Below are 13126 nucleotides of genomic sequence, written 5' to 3'. Positions count from 1 at the left end.
CAAGCCTTTGCCTTTTTGCTGGTGCACAGAGTCTGTTTGCACCAGCCTTAGTTTAAGTTATCAGGAGTGATCCAGACACAGTATGAATTTCCTCCGCCTTACCTTATTTTACAGATTGAATTAAACCCTTGGAATTCTCAATTATCACATATTCAACAGCCAAGAAGTTTTGGTAAATGCTTTTAATCTTCATAATATTTAATAAAGTGTGCATACAATTGAGGTGTTAAAAACGCCAATCCATAATGCATCCCATTACTTCAAAGTACCATATCAAATATATTTTCCTATTAGTTATGGAAGCAAATATGCTAGTGCATAGCCAGGACTAGCTATGTAGTCTATAATGACATCTAATAATAAACAGATATTCTTCAAATACTTCATTAAATAATTTGACATAATTCATCTTGGCCAAATAGTTTAGTTCAATCCTGCTGTTAAGCTCTCTTCAAAATTCTCATTACCATCAGTGGAAATTCTAGAAAGAGCAGATAAATCAGTCTCATTATAGGACAGATAAATAACACTTTGGGTTTATATTTCTAGCTAATATATGTAATCAAATTATTTAAAACATAAGCACTCAAAGCCTGTTCTGTGCCCTCAGGGAACCCCTTTATCCCACTGCAGCAAAGCTGCATATAGCAGGATATATTCCACTAATACAGTCAAAAATATATGGGTGTATAAGAATAAACAGCTTAAAAAATCATACTGTAAATTATGTGATTGAGTGAAACTGTATGTATATTTTTAAGTCTTCAGAATAGTTGAAGTTTTAACTTATTTCAAATTTTTAAGTTGAAATCTATTCATATTTGGAAATTTTGTACAACCTTGTAAAGTTAAATACTATGTCACTGTAATTTATTTTTGTTTTCATATATTGACACATGCTCATTTATATATGAAGTGTACTGTTTATCAATTGCTTCTAAGGCAGCAATAAAAACATGAAAGTTGTTCTCATTTTCCTGTCACAGCTGTCATTTATGTCCAGTACACTATTTTAATACTTTTAATTGTGTTCTTTACTAAATCAGAGTGTGTACTGAGTTCTTAACTATATGTCTTGCAGTTCTCGGTGAATACAGGGGCTGTTAGAGCTGTGAGAACTTGGGATACACTTTGCAGAAGTCCTGGAAGGGGATTGCCACTTCAGTCCGTCATGCCAAGAGGACACCAGGAAGTGAAGGGGAGCAAAAAGTCAGAACTCCTCCTCTTTTCCTACAAAGTTTGGTTTTACTTTTTAAGTGGTGGTTTCTCCATCATACCATGTGTCATTTCGGGCTCTGAAGTGTGGGGCATTCAGTCCTCTTACAACAATGAATGTGGGTCAAAGCTTCAGGGCACCTTAAAATACCAGCCCCACTGTTGAGATTCCATTCAGTCAAATAGTACTTCTCCAGTTTCCTTTCCTGTTGAAGGAAAGGCTTTAGAACTTTCCTCCACAAGCACAACCTGTAGATGTCCTAAGAACTTCCCTCACCTTGTACACTATTGGATGTTCCTACAATTTCACAGCCCTTTGGAATGGTTGCACAATTCCAGCTTTTTCCTTGGGCCAGCCCAAAGGCCAGGTGTGTAACAGTGTGCAAAGTGTATGTTTCATTTATCATTCATTACTATGAAATGCAATCGTCTAGTTACTAGAAATGCAGTCATCTACACTAGTTACTATGAAATGCAACCATCTACAGACATTTAAGTTTCATATCAACAGCCACTATAATAGAAAGGGCATGGGAGGAATGAACTTAACTGGAGGGGTTTCCTCCAGTGATTCAACTTCTTTTTCTCCTTGCTGATCTGAGGAATATAAGTCTAAAGGGAGATAGAAACAATAAATGTTACTTTATATGATGTTCTCTGCAATAAAGTGCTAGAGGAAATAAAAAGACAAAGGCAAGGCCCTGGACATTGACCACACATAATATAAAAGGGAAATTAATGTTGTGAAATGGGTGTGTTTGCTTTTTATAGTTACTGCAAAAGTGCATTATTTTGTTGTTACATGTCATTTGGCATCTGCTTGGGCCATGAGGCTTTCTTTTTCATCGCTATCAAATTTCACCTGTCTGTTTTCCTTCCTTTTGTTACAGGATGGAGTAGATTTATTGTCACCCTCTCAGGAATTGTGTGAGCTGTGATCACAGAATAACTCAAGCAGCTGGAGCACAGCTGGATGCACTGAGCAGTTGAGGGTGCCACTCCTCCAGCCCCAGCCAGCTGACCCACAGTGAGCTGCTTGTGCCAGGCTCAGGAGGGAGATGAGCAGCAACACACGCTCCCATTACAGCTGAAAGTGGTAACACTGCACCCAAAATAGGAGTGCACTCACAGCTGATACAATCTGACCTGTTTATGCTGTAAGATATGAAATAAAGAGGGGAAAGAAGGAAAACGGGAGTTGGGATTTTCTTGCAGTATCTTGTGTGGCTGGAATGGGCTGGTAAGTTTGCTTGGCGCAGTCTAAAGGAAGGCCTGACTATTGGGATGCTCAGGAAAGACCTGTCTTGGAAAGTCTTGTTGCTGTATTCAAAGGTCAGTTGCTTCAAGCAAGCCTAAAGCAGTTATAGATTAAAATCCTGGATTAAAGTTTCAAAGGTGCTTTTCAACATTTCTAAAGAAACTCTGGATTTGGACTAAAGCAAGCTCCTGATGCAGGTAGCTTGAAGCTGTAAAGTCCAACTCCTGTCCAGAAACCCAGATAATAGTCCTTATGAAGTTATTCATTCCTAATTCTCTTTACATCCTCAATCTTCTCCTTAATGCAGAGAACTCTGTGCTGTTCTCATTTTAAATATCATTCAGGGTGCTTTGTCAAATAAAACAATAAAATATGTCCTGTAACTACTTATAGCTGCCATTATTGCAGCTAAATGCATCTGGTTGCTGCAATGAGAAAATGTAAAATCACATTTCACTTTCCTCTAGCCAGCAAGCTGTTTCCTGATGATGCTTTCAAAATGGAAATTTACTTCTGCTTCATTGTGCAAATATCCATATGCTGTGCTTTTTCAGTACTTATGTCAGACAGCTGATGCAACTCTTCACAGCTTTTTGGCTGTGCTACTTAATGCAACTAGATGTGAATTCTAGTGAGTTGTTTGTATCTTCTCTGAAGCTGTTTATCCTGCCATGAAGTAGTAAGTCAGCAGGGAAGCATGGGAAGTTGATTTATTGAAAAGGTTTAACAGCAATATTTTATTGCTTCCATTCAGCTGAAATAAAAAAAAAAAAAGTAATACAGCTCCTAATGCTGCTCAAACAGAAACTGAGAGTACATTAGCCTGTTTCCTAAAATTACCACACAATTTTTTGCAGTTCCTTCAGAAAGGATTTGCATTATCATTAATTAAATAGACTTGTTGCTCTGAAATACGTTGGATAGGTATCTTTTTGTAGCTATGAATTATGGCTACTAAGTGGATCTTTACATGGCTTAAATTAAAGTGTGCTTAACTTCAAGAAAAGATGGGATTTTTTCCCCCAAAAAATATCCACTGGGGATACAAAGAAAGAGCAGCACAAAAATCTCCAGTTAATATGATGCAGATAAAAAGCCCTCAATTTTGTTTTCTGTGCTCTTTTGCAGTTTTAAAGATTTGTCATCTTGATTGTAGCCAGTCTGCAAGATAATTACCTTAATGGCAGTTCTACACAAAACAAGCTAGAAGGGATTTTGCACAGTATGAATGTGCCTTGCTTTTGGATTATTTGAACAGAATATGAGAACAATTGCAAGAGTCCCTTGGATTTATTAATTATCTGATCAAAAGATTTTAAAAAGGGGGAAATAATTGCCTCTTGCTTCTCCTGTCTATAAAAATAAAAGTTTACAGATGCTTTTGCTTTGACCGTAGCAGTGTTCCCTGTGGAAACTTAGTGCAAACAAGGGAAAAATGAGATGCGGCTATAACTGTTTACAAGAGAGATCTACTGAGTGCAGAGAGAAGGATGATATGGAGCAACTACAGTTGTATGTATACTTATGGTTTTATTATGTTTTTTATTATTCAGAATTGTTGTAGCTGTATAGTACAAAAATGAGTCTGAGCCCACTGCCTTGCTTTTGAAGTTCTGCACTCTCTGCCAGCATTTTTTCTTGTGAGAATAAACACTAGTATTTTGTTGAACTGGAGGGAAGAAGGAAAAGAAGAAAGGATGGTGCATGGAAGAAAATAATCTGGGACTTTCACGGATTTCATTTTAAAAGATAGTATCAGATTCAGCAGCTATTTTTTGCCTTAAGGTGTAATGAAATAAATTTTTCCTAATTTTCAAGCCTAAGTCTGATCCCTCCTGAATAGGAATGTATTTTGCTTGAATGATTTGCAACAGTAATAGAACACATAAAGTGCCCAGCCTTTTACATCTAGTTTGTTTAGAAAAATAAGGAGAATGACTAGATAGCAGATAGTTAGTTGAGATGGAATATCTCCAATGGTAAGAACTTATTAATTGTAATAAAAATTAACTGCAAAAATATAAGGAGTGTACATGGAGACCAAGTCTATGACGTTACGGACTGGTTCTGTTATAGAAAGCAAGAGAAAATGTCTTCAGTCTTCTGATCATTCTCATAATTTTTTGAGTGGTTTGAATTCTCTGTCTGTATGGGGTATTGCTAACCTTGTTTTGAATGCCTTTTTCAGAGGAGACCAAAAGGAAAGGAGCTGTTAAAGCATCAGACAGATAAACCCTCCCTGCTGTGAAGAGCATCCTTCATCCATAGGTCAGTCTCAGCTGCTGCAGAGTTGTGCATGGAACACCCATGAGGCTCAGTGAGTGGTCTGACAACAGCTGATTTCCAGTTGCTGGTAGTTTTTGTCAGAGGACTTATTTACAGCTACCTGACTGGCAGATCATCTAACCTACACGTGATCACTTTCTTCAAGAATTCCTTCATATTGCAGATATTCACCATTTTAAAAACACAATATTGAATTATACCACCTGGTTTCCTGCTATTGTTATCTATTATCAACAGCCCAGTACTACACTATAGAATGGTTAAAACAATGGATTAGACAAATTTTGGGTAAGTTAAATTTGCCATCAGTTCATCTACTATTTTTGTGAAGTTGCAGAAACAGGGCAAAAGTCTTTTTTACAAACTTGGAATATTTTGAGCTAACTGACCTGAAGACAGGACAGCCAAAAGTTAAGAGAGATGAGAGAAACCAAATTTAACTGGAATGGTTTAATCCTGAAAAGTTTTGACTTCTTTCCTGATATGTGAGGGAGATCCTTGAGAGATTAGATTCTGAAGCTGCTTTCAAGCTAGGACAGTGACTCCAAATAGGCAAGGTAAAATTATAGCCCAAGAATCAGAAGCTGTGATGCTTTGCTACACAGAGGATGCCTGCCAGCTCAGGTGTCACACAAAGCACCAAGAGGTCTGGCTCTTCTGCTGAGCCCATTCCCTTGCAAGGAGGGGACTGGGTTACATTGGCACTTTTTGTCATCAGCCACAAGTGTATTGGGTGGGAGGAGGGTTGTATGCCATACATGGCCATCGTCCCTGATGGTATATAAAGACAGGACAGCCCTATTATTCTGTCATAAGGAGCAACACAGATAATGTCACAACTGATAAATGTGTCCAACACCTGGTGATAGAGCACACTCTTTCAGCACCTCCTCACTCAGAGAGCACAGCAGTTGCAACTCTTTTTACAATCTTTAGAATGAATATCACTGCTAAACAGTTTGCTGCTTTTGGTTTAGCTTTTGTGGGACATGTAATACTGGAGTCAAGAATTATCCAAAGAGAGGAGGTAAGTGATAAATCATTCAAGACAACCACAGAGCAAAGGTTGTGAAGCTCCAGACAGTGTTGAAGAGAGCATCCGCAGGAATGGGTATTAGAAGCATTGATTTCTCCAGCACATCCATAAGCCCTGCTGGTGGTACACTTGTTTTCAAATCAGACCTTGCTGACATCCAACCTGCTTGATTCTGTGAAGTGAAGGTAGGTCATCAGCCATGGGTTGTGTACTCCCCTGTTGTAGTGCTTCACACTGGTTTCTCTGGAAACTTTCAGCATCCCTGTGTTGGGTAAATCTCTTACATTCAACCCTAAATTACCATTTTAAAGTGTCTTGTATGTATTCAAGTGGAACATACAGAGTTATACAAGATTAAAAACTCTCTTTTCAATCACACCTATGAGATACAAATTTGATCACTCCCAAAGTTTGGCCCATGTTAAGCTCTGAGGCTTTGGTGTGACACTAATTGTAAGAAGAGGATAAGGCTAATTACAGCAGAGTAAACTGACCTAGTAAGAGAAACCTGATCCTTTAATCCTGTAAACATACAGATCAGTTAATTGCTAACATGGTTGTTCTTGTGGAGGGAGTGTTAGATGGCTATGAAATCTCAAAGACTGTTCCAGTTTCACAGACAACAACTCAGAAATGAAGCCACTTGTCCAGGGTCCTGGAGAAGGCAGTGTTTGATTTAATGGGCCTTTGGACTTGGGGCAGCTTTAGCTTGCAGAAATGTTGCACAGCAGAAGTGGAGAGTCAGTGATATGACCTTCTAACAAAAAAGAAGGCAAAGGAAAATGTGTTTTCATTATGAGAGAGAAGGTGAAAGACTGCCTTTAAAAACATTTTTTGGTAATAGACTCTTGCTTATAGCAGAAGACAAGAACTTGTAGTTGTCTCAGAACACACAAAAATCAGTTGTTGGTCAGAATTGCTATCTGCAGTATTGAGCTGAAGAAGGCTATTGGCCAGATAAGCATGTCCTTCCCCCTAAACTTATACATTGGGTTTAATTATTCCTTCCTTCTGTAAATGTTTACTTTTAGCTTTACAATGTTTAGGTATAATGCATTCTTTGGGCATAGGTGTTGTGGACTTCTTTGAGTTAATATTACTACAAAAGCAAGAGACTGCAATTTCTGTTTGTTTTCATATAATTAACAGAGAGCAGCAAAAATATTTAAACAAAAATATTCAATTTTTAATCATACTTGAAAACTTCTTTTTGCATGCAAATACATGTGAGGGGTGGATTTTTTTTTTATTTTTGTTTGTTTGTTTGTTTGGGGTTTTTTTTGCAAGATAACTCCAAAGCCTAAGATATCATTTAATGCATGTCAGTATTTATTAAGGCTGGGCACTCCTACTGACAAAGCATTAGCCACCTCATTACACATGCATTAAGAGAACAGGTTTTGGTAAGAGACAGCGTCACATGCCTTCCTTGATAAATGGCATGTGCCTTGGGAAAAGTCCTGTCAGATATGGGAAATGTATGGCAGATGTCTGGGAGCTGCTCTGTGAGCAGCCTGGTGCTGCTGATTAAAACTCCAGTAAATTGTATTAGCAAGTAGGTTTGCTATTGCCAACAAGAAATGAAATCTTCAGAATCAGACACCTATGACAATATCCAGGGCAGAATTGTTTATATCTGACAGGGCAGAGGAGCCATTCCATTTCAATAAGCAAGAAATCTACACAAGCACTGTGGCAGCCAGGGTCTGACCTTACAGAAGCACTCTGACAGCCAGTAATGTAAGCAGGCTTCCTCTGAACATTTTGGGAAGAATGGCACCAAGTAAGGGCAAGATGTGCAATTTGCACACCCTATTTGCAGTTAATCTTATGCACCACACTGAAGGCATGCGCTTATTAACAGCACAACTGAGGTAAGGATTTGGCTGTGGGGCTCAAGTGGAGACCTCTGCAACAGCCTCAGGGAAAGGATGGCGTGACAAGGAGAGTGTGCTGAGTTTCACAAAAGCCTCCCAACAGCCCTGAGTGAGAGAGGCAGCGGGGACTGTCTGCCTTGTCTGATAAGGCACAATGCCTTATAAACCTAGATCAAAATAATGTTCTTGTCAATCTATAGTAGTTAAAGCTTTACAAAACTCAATAGTGAGAGAATTAAATCTCTGTGACATTTTTTTCAGTCCTGAGGCTAGAAGATTTGGCTTGAAGCAGAGTCATCTACTGGTTAGCAGAAGTATTCTGAGGTTACTTTTGGAAACACGTCATTTTAATTGTACTCTTGAAGCTGAATCCCTCCATTTTTAATGGAGTTACACCACAGACTCTGCCCCACTTCCAATATTACTTACATTGAAGAAATCTTTTTCTGCCTGCCTGCATCTTGAAATATTTGATCTTTGTGATTAAGGAATCTTGGCCCCTTCTGCATAAAAAACCCTATCAAATTTCTGGGAGAGATTTCTCTTCATGGGGTAACATAAACAGATGCTGTTCATGATCTTTTTCAAGGTTCAGTGTTATTCTAGCAGCGCCCAGCTGTGAGCTCAGTTGTTGACTAGATGCACCCATGTATATTCCAGTCTCACATTCGGGGGCATAAAACTGAATTTGCAACACAATTCTGATAATTTGAAATTGAAACCTTAAAATAAGTCTAGTGCAGAAAACTGTTTTTCATGTATGCAGAAAAAATATTCTTTTCTTCTACTCTGATCAAGGGGATTTTATTTATTTATTATTTTTCAGAGTAGGGATACTGTAGCCATGACAACCATGGGTGCCTGGATGAAAAGTGTGGAGATGCAACAGACATGCCAGAAATGCGTTATCTGACATGATAAAAGACTCCTTCAAGACCATTGAGTCACAAAACAAAGGTCCCTTAGAGGATGTTTTAACTCATATTATTTTCTGTGTAAGAGAGGCAGGATAAGCTCCACAGAAAGTGAATGGAAAATAATCCCCAAACCTTTACTCAATCCCTGTCTGCATTCCGCTCTCTAGGGCCTTGACTGGTACATTAGAGGTACAGCACTCAGTTTAAAAAATAAAAGTGAGATGTTTCTTTCCATCTTAACAAATAGTTTTAAAATTTCAGTTTCAATAAAATGTAACAAAGATATCTTCACAAAAACCCTAATAGGAAGGAGGGAAGGAAGGTCTGTTCCCTCTGCTCCTAGCTAGATTTCCATCCAGCTGGAATTTAGGAGTGAGGATAAAGGGACCCCTTTAATTTCAGTGGGAATCTTTCTCTTGTGTTCAGTTCTCACTGGTTCTGGCCCTTAAGCAGTATTCCCTTATAGCTGGAATCATCATGCAGGCATTCTGAAGTGTTCCAAGCTTCTGGGAGCCTTAGCAAGTTTATTGATTTAGCTCCATGTAGCCTCTTAAGTTAGGACCCCTGCAGGTAAGTGCCACACCATCAGAACAAGGAGGTAACTTTTGGGCTACTTACAAACTTTTGGTGCCATTGCCACATTATGTGGTGACTCACCCAGCAGGGGACCCCTTGGCTGACCTGATTGCAAATCCTGCTGTAAAGCCAAAGCACAGACACAGTACACCTCATTTTCCTGATCCATCCATCACACAGAGAGGGGCATTTTTATCTCTCTCCTTTGAGCAGGCTCTCAAACGGAGTGTACAACACTGCATCCATGGTATAGGTTCAAACTAAGGGTGACACTGAGGCTCTGGTTTGGTTTGTGGTCAAAGCCAAGGTACAACTTTCAGGTGTGCTTATTTTCAGTGGAATTCACTCCATTGTGAATGACGGAAGCCTCAGCCTCTATCCACAGCAGAGGAACCTGGCAGCTCCTTTTCCCTTTGCCTACCCATATGATCCACAGCAGAAAGATTCGCAGATTTCCTCCTCCCTATGGCACGCAAGGCTGGATCTGCAGCACAGAATAAATGCTGCCAAGCAGCAAATGGCCTCAGAGCCCCGTGCTCTGGGGAAGGCAATTGCTTTGTCACCAGGTTTGTGCTGCCTCTCCACACCAACCACGTGATGCTTTTCCAGCAACATCATTTTCTCTGTCTCTCCTTGTTTCAAAGTGCTCGAGAGCTCTAAGGGAACTTGTGATCAATGGAGACAAAGTGATTGAAGCCTGAATGAATACATTTCTAAGGTACTCTATAGGTCAGAAAAAGTGGAGTTTTGTACAAGATTTCAATAAACTAAATTTTCATGCTTTGTGCTTATAGACTAAAGAGGTAAAATCAGTCATTTTTCAGTGTTGCAAGACCTAGTATGTTCCTTGCAGTGATTGTAAGGGAGGATTTGTTCAGTCCAATACTTAGTCCAAACACTTTCTGATTAAAGTGAGCCACAAAATTTCAGAATTAAGTAACTATTAGTTTTGGAGGCTTTAGCATGATAATAAACTTTTAAAACAGTTCATATGCTCAAATACAGCAAAATCTGTAAAGTACTAGGCAAACACAAATCCATATATATAGCTAACCTTAAAATCCATATAAATTTTATAATTTAGAGGATGATTCTCTAAATGCAAGCCAACAGTGCCATCCACTGGTTTTTTGTACGTTTTCACACAGATATTCTTCAAGATGTTCTAAACCAACAGATGACACTAAAAGCATGTTTAAGGATTTTGCTTTAAAAAACAGCATCATCTTGAACAGATAACAAATAATAAAGAAAAAAGCCTATTTCATGGTCAGGTTAGATTTTTTATGGATTACTTTTTTATATCTGCATGGAGTTTTTCAGCTTTTGCAAGAAGCTGTCCTGTGTTAGACACTTCCTTATATTCACCTTTCAAAAATTCCAATATCAAGAAAAAGTCTAAAAGTCAGATGGAATGGGCAATACTGGTTATTAAATATTAGCCTTTATTCATTTATCAAAGGACCTGAATTTGAACTAGGATCATGAATTACTCTTTCAATCTATTACATGCTTTAGAGGACACCCAGAAACCTGTACAAAATGACTCCTTTGCAAAAATCTGTTAATTCACCATCTCTCTGAAGGGAAAATATTTTGATCCAGGATATACAATCAGTTTTCATGCTACTAATGGAAAAGCCATGCATTAGTACTTCCAGAATTAGGAACTTTTAAAAGTAGTTATGTATATTTAAAGGAAGCAAAATTAATTTATTTTACACTTCAGTTTTAAGCTTTTGATGTCTGTGTTTCCAAATTGTGTTCTGTAGCTGCTGGAATCCTATTTCTTTTCATTTGGTTTGCCTTTTGATTGCTTACAGGAAGATGCTGATTACCACATAAGTATTTGAGATGCAGATCCACAGAAAACCAGAAAAGCTTTCATACAACTGTGACAAGACACACCCTCATTTCAAGACCTGAAAAGCAACCATTTGAACTCCTCTTGTGATTGCATTATACCTGCACATTTGAGGCTGCTGTTTGAGCTGAGGGGTGTCCTTCTATTAGCTGCAGGATCAGCCCCAAGGATCAACTGTGTTACTGCCATGTGTTCGTGCCAACACTCACATTTTCCTGTGGCTGTAATGTCAGCTATCTCTTGCTCCTACCTCCACATGTAACATATAGAGGGAAATCATTATTCTGCGTTCATTCATATTTGTTTTAACTGCTCCTCTCAAGCATCACTTCTTAATTGTGGAATTTTGGAAGTTTGGCAACTTTGTATGTTCAGAAAAACATGTTTTGTATGCCATAGTAATAAACATGAGCATTCTAAAATTTTAAAAATGACATAAAAGTAATTATTTTAAATATTCTATAAACAAATTATGTTAGAATAATATTGAGGGAGGGTAGGAGGGAACAACATAACCCCCCTTCCTCCAAAGAGTTGAAGAAAATCACTTCTTTACTAACACTTTAGAGAAGTAGTTTTCAGTTAAGTGCTGCAAACCTCAGCAGCAACGACTAGGTGGCACTGCATGATCATTTCAGAGAAAAAAAAGAAATACTATAAGAAAGAAAAGAAAGCATGAAAATATACTGAGATAGTTAAGATCTGAATTTTTAAAAAATTTAACTTGTTAAAAATTGATTACATATATTCTATTAAATTCACTTGAAATCTCTAACAATAAATCTACAGCTATATGAGAATCTGTTTATATATATCTATACACATCCACACCATATACACTCTCAAAATAACAGAGTATGCAATGTTGAATGTATTTATTCCTAAATTCTGCCTTCTGGACAAACAAAAAACCAAGAAGGTATCTGGTAAAACAGTCCTTGATTCTGGTTCTTGATGTGAAAGTGAGTATTACATGCCACAAGGGAAAAGAAAACTTGTAACAGAACTACTTAATATTGTTCCTCTGGTGTTTTCTTCAAGGCAGAACAACCAGGAGTTAATCATGAGGCGTCAGTGTCATCTATTCTTTGGTTTTTCTGCTTGTTTGGGTTAGCCAGCTTTTTTTAAATATTATAGGACAATAAATTACCATTTTCAGTAGCCTTTACCTCACAACAAGCTCTAAAGCTTTGCATATTTGTGTGGGCTGCTGACATCAAGAAAGATTTTTTTCCCCTGCTAGTACAAATTCTTTTATTTTAAAAGTGTTTAACTTAGTATATTGCTTCCTTCAGGATCAACTAACCCAAGAACTAATAGCCTCTAGACTATATAATCTTTCTTTCTTCCCTGCCAGTAAACAAATGTCATTTTTTCAGCCTGCCTTCCCTGTTAAACCCAAATGACAAAGAAAGACTCTGTAACTTTTTAACAGTTCCACCATCATATCTGGGGTTTCTCATATTTATTTCCAGGCATGAATTTTTTCATATCATTTTAACAGAAAATGATAACTCTTTTAGTAAGAGCCAAAGTGGAAGAACAAAGATCTAGGGCCTAGACAAAGAGAGCATCATTAAGGTATTAAAAAAAAGCATCAGAAAAGGAGCCTAGGAAAGGGAAAACTGGGGAACAGACAGAGAAATACAGGGATTTCTAAAAGCTGCAGAACTGAACCTTCCATCAGTTTGGTGCTATGCTGCAGTGTTTTCCTAATGCTCTACTGTCTGGAGTTGGATAGTTACATGAAATTTCCTATTTTTGTGGTTTAGGAGAGAGAAAATTGATTCAAAATCTATAAGCTATATTTGAATAATAGCTATTCTTCAAATAGATTGCTAGCTTAGCCGTATTTATTTATTTAGAGGCCAAAGAAAAGAACATAATGTTGAACATTAATAAAACCAATACAACCTTTCCTAAGTGCTGTCTGCTGACATCACTGGCAATATTAACAGGGAGATTGATTCCCAATTTCAGCATTAGATTTTTAATTTGGTGGCTCAGCCTAACTCCACTTAATTAGTTTGCTGCATCAATAAATGTGAAAGACAACACATGCCTGTGGACTGTTTATTTTTCCATTATTCTATTGTG

At 37.9% G+C, this 13126-nt stretch overlaps 1 long non-coding RNA gene across 1 annotated transcript; it reads left to right on the top strand.

Annotated features, from left to right (window-relative positions):
- The first annotated feature begins 2419 nt into the window (after nucleotides 1-2419).
- On the top strand, nucleotides 2420-7026 carry LOC135444910 (uncharacterized). Its single transcript, XR_010439351.1, has 3 exons — nucleotides 2420-2547; nucleotides 3870-3985; nucleotides 4662-7026. It is a non-coding gene; the product is annotated as an uncharacterized LOC135444910 (long non-coding RNA).
- The last annotated feature ends 6100 nt before the right edge of the window (nucleotides 7027-13126 follow it).

The sequence above is a fragment of the Zonotrichia leucophrys genome, chromosome 3 (genome assembly GCF_028769735.1).
Source record: "Zonotrichia leucophrys gambelii isolate GWCS_2022_RI chromosome 3, RI_Zleu_2.0, whole genome shotgun sequence".
NCBI lineage: Eukaryota > Metazoa > Chordata > Aves > Passeriformes > Passerellidae > Zonotrichia > Zonotrichia leucophrys.
Note: the sequence above shows the minus strand (reverse complement) of the source record. Positions and strands in the feature narration are given on the sequence as shown.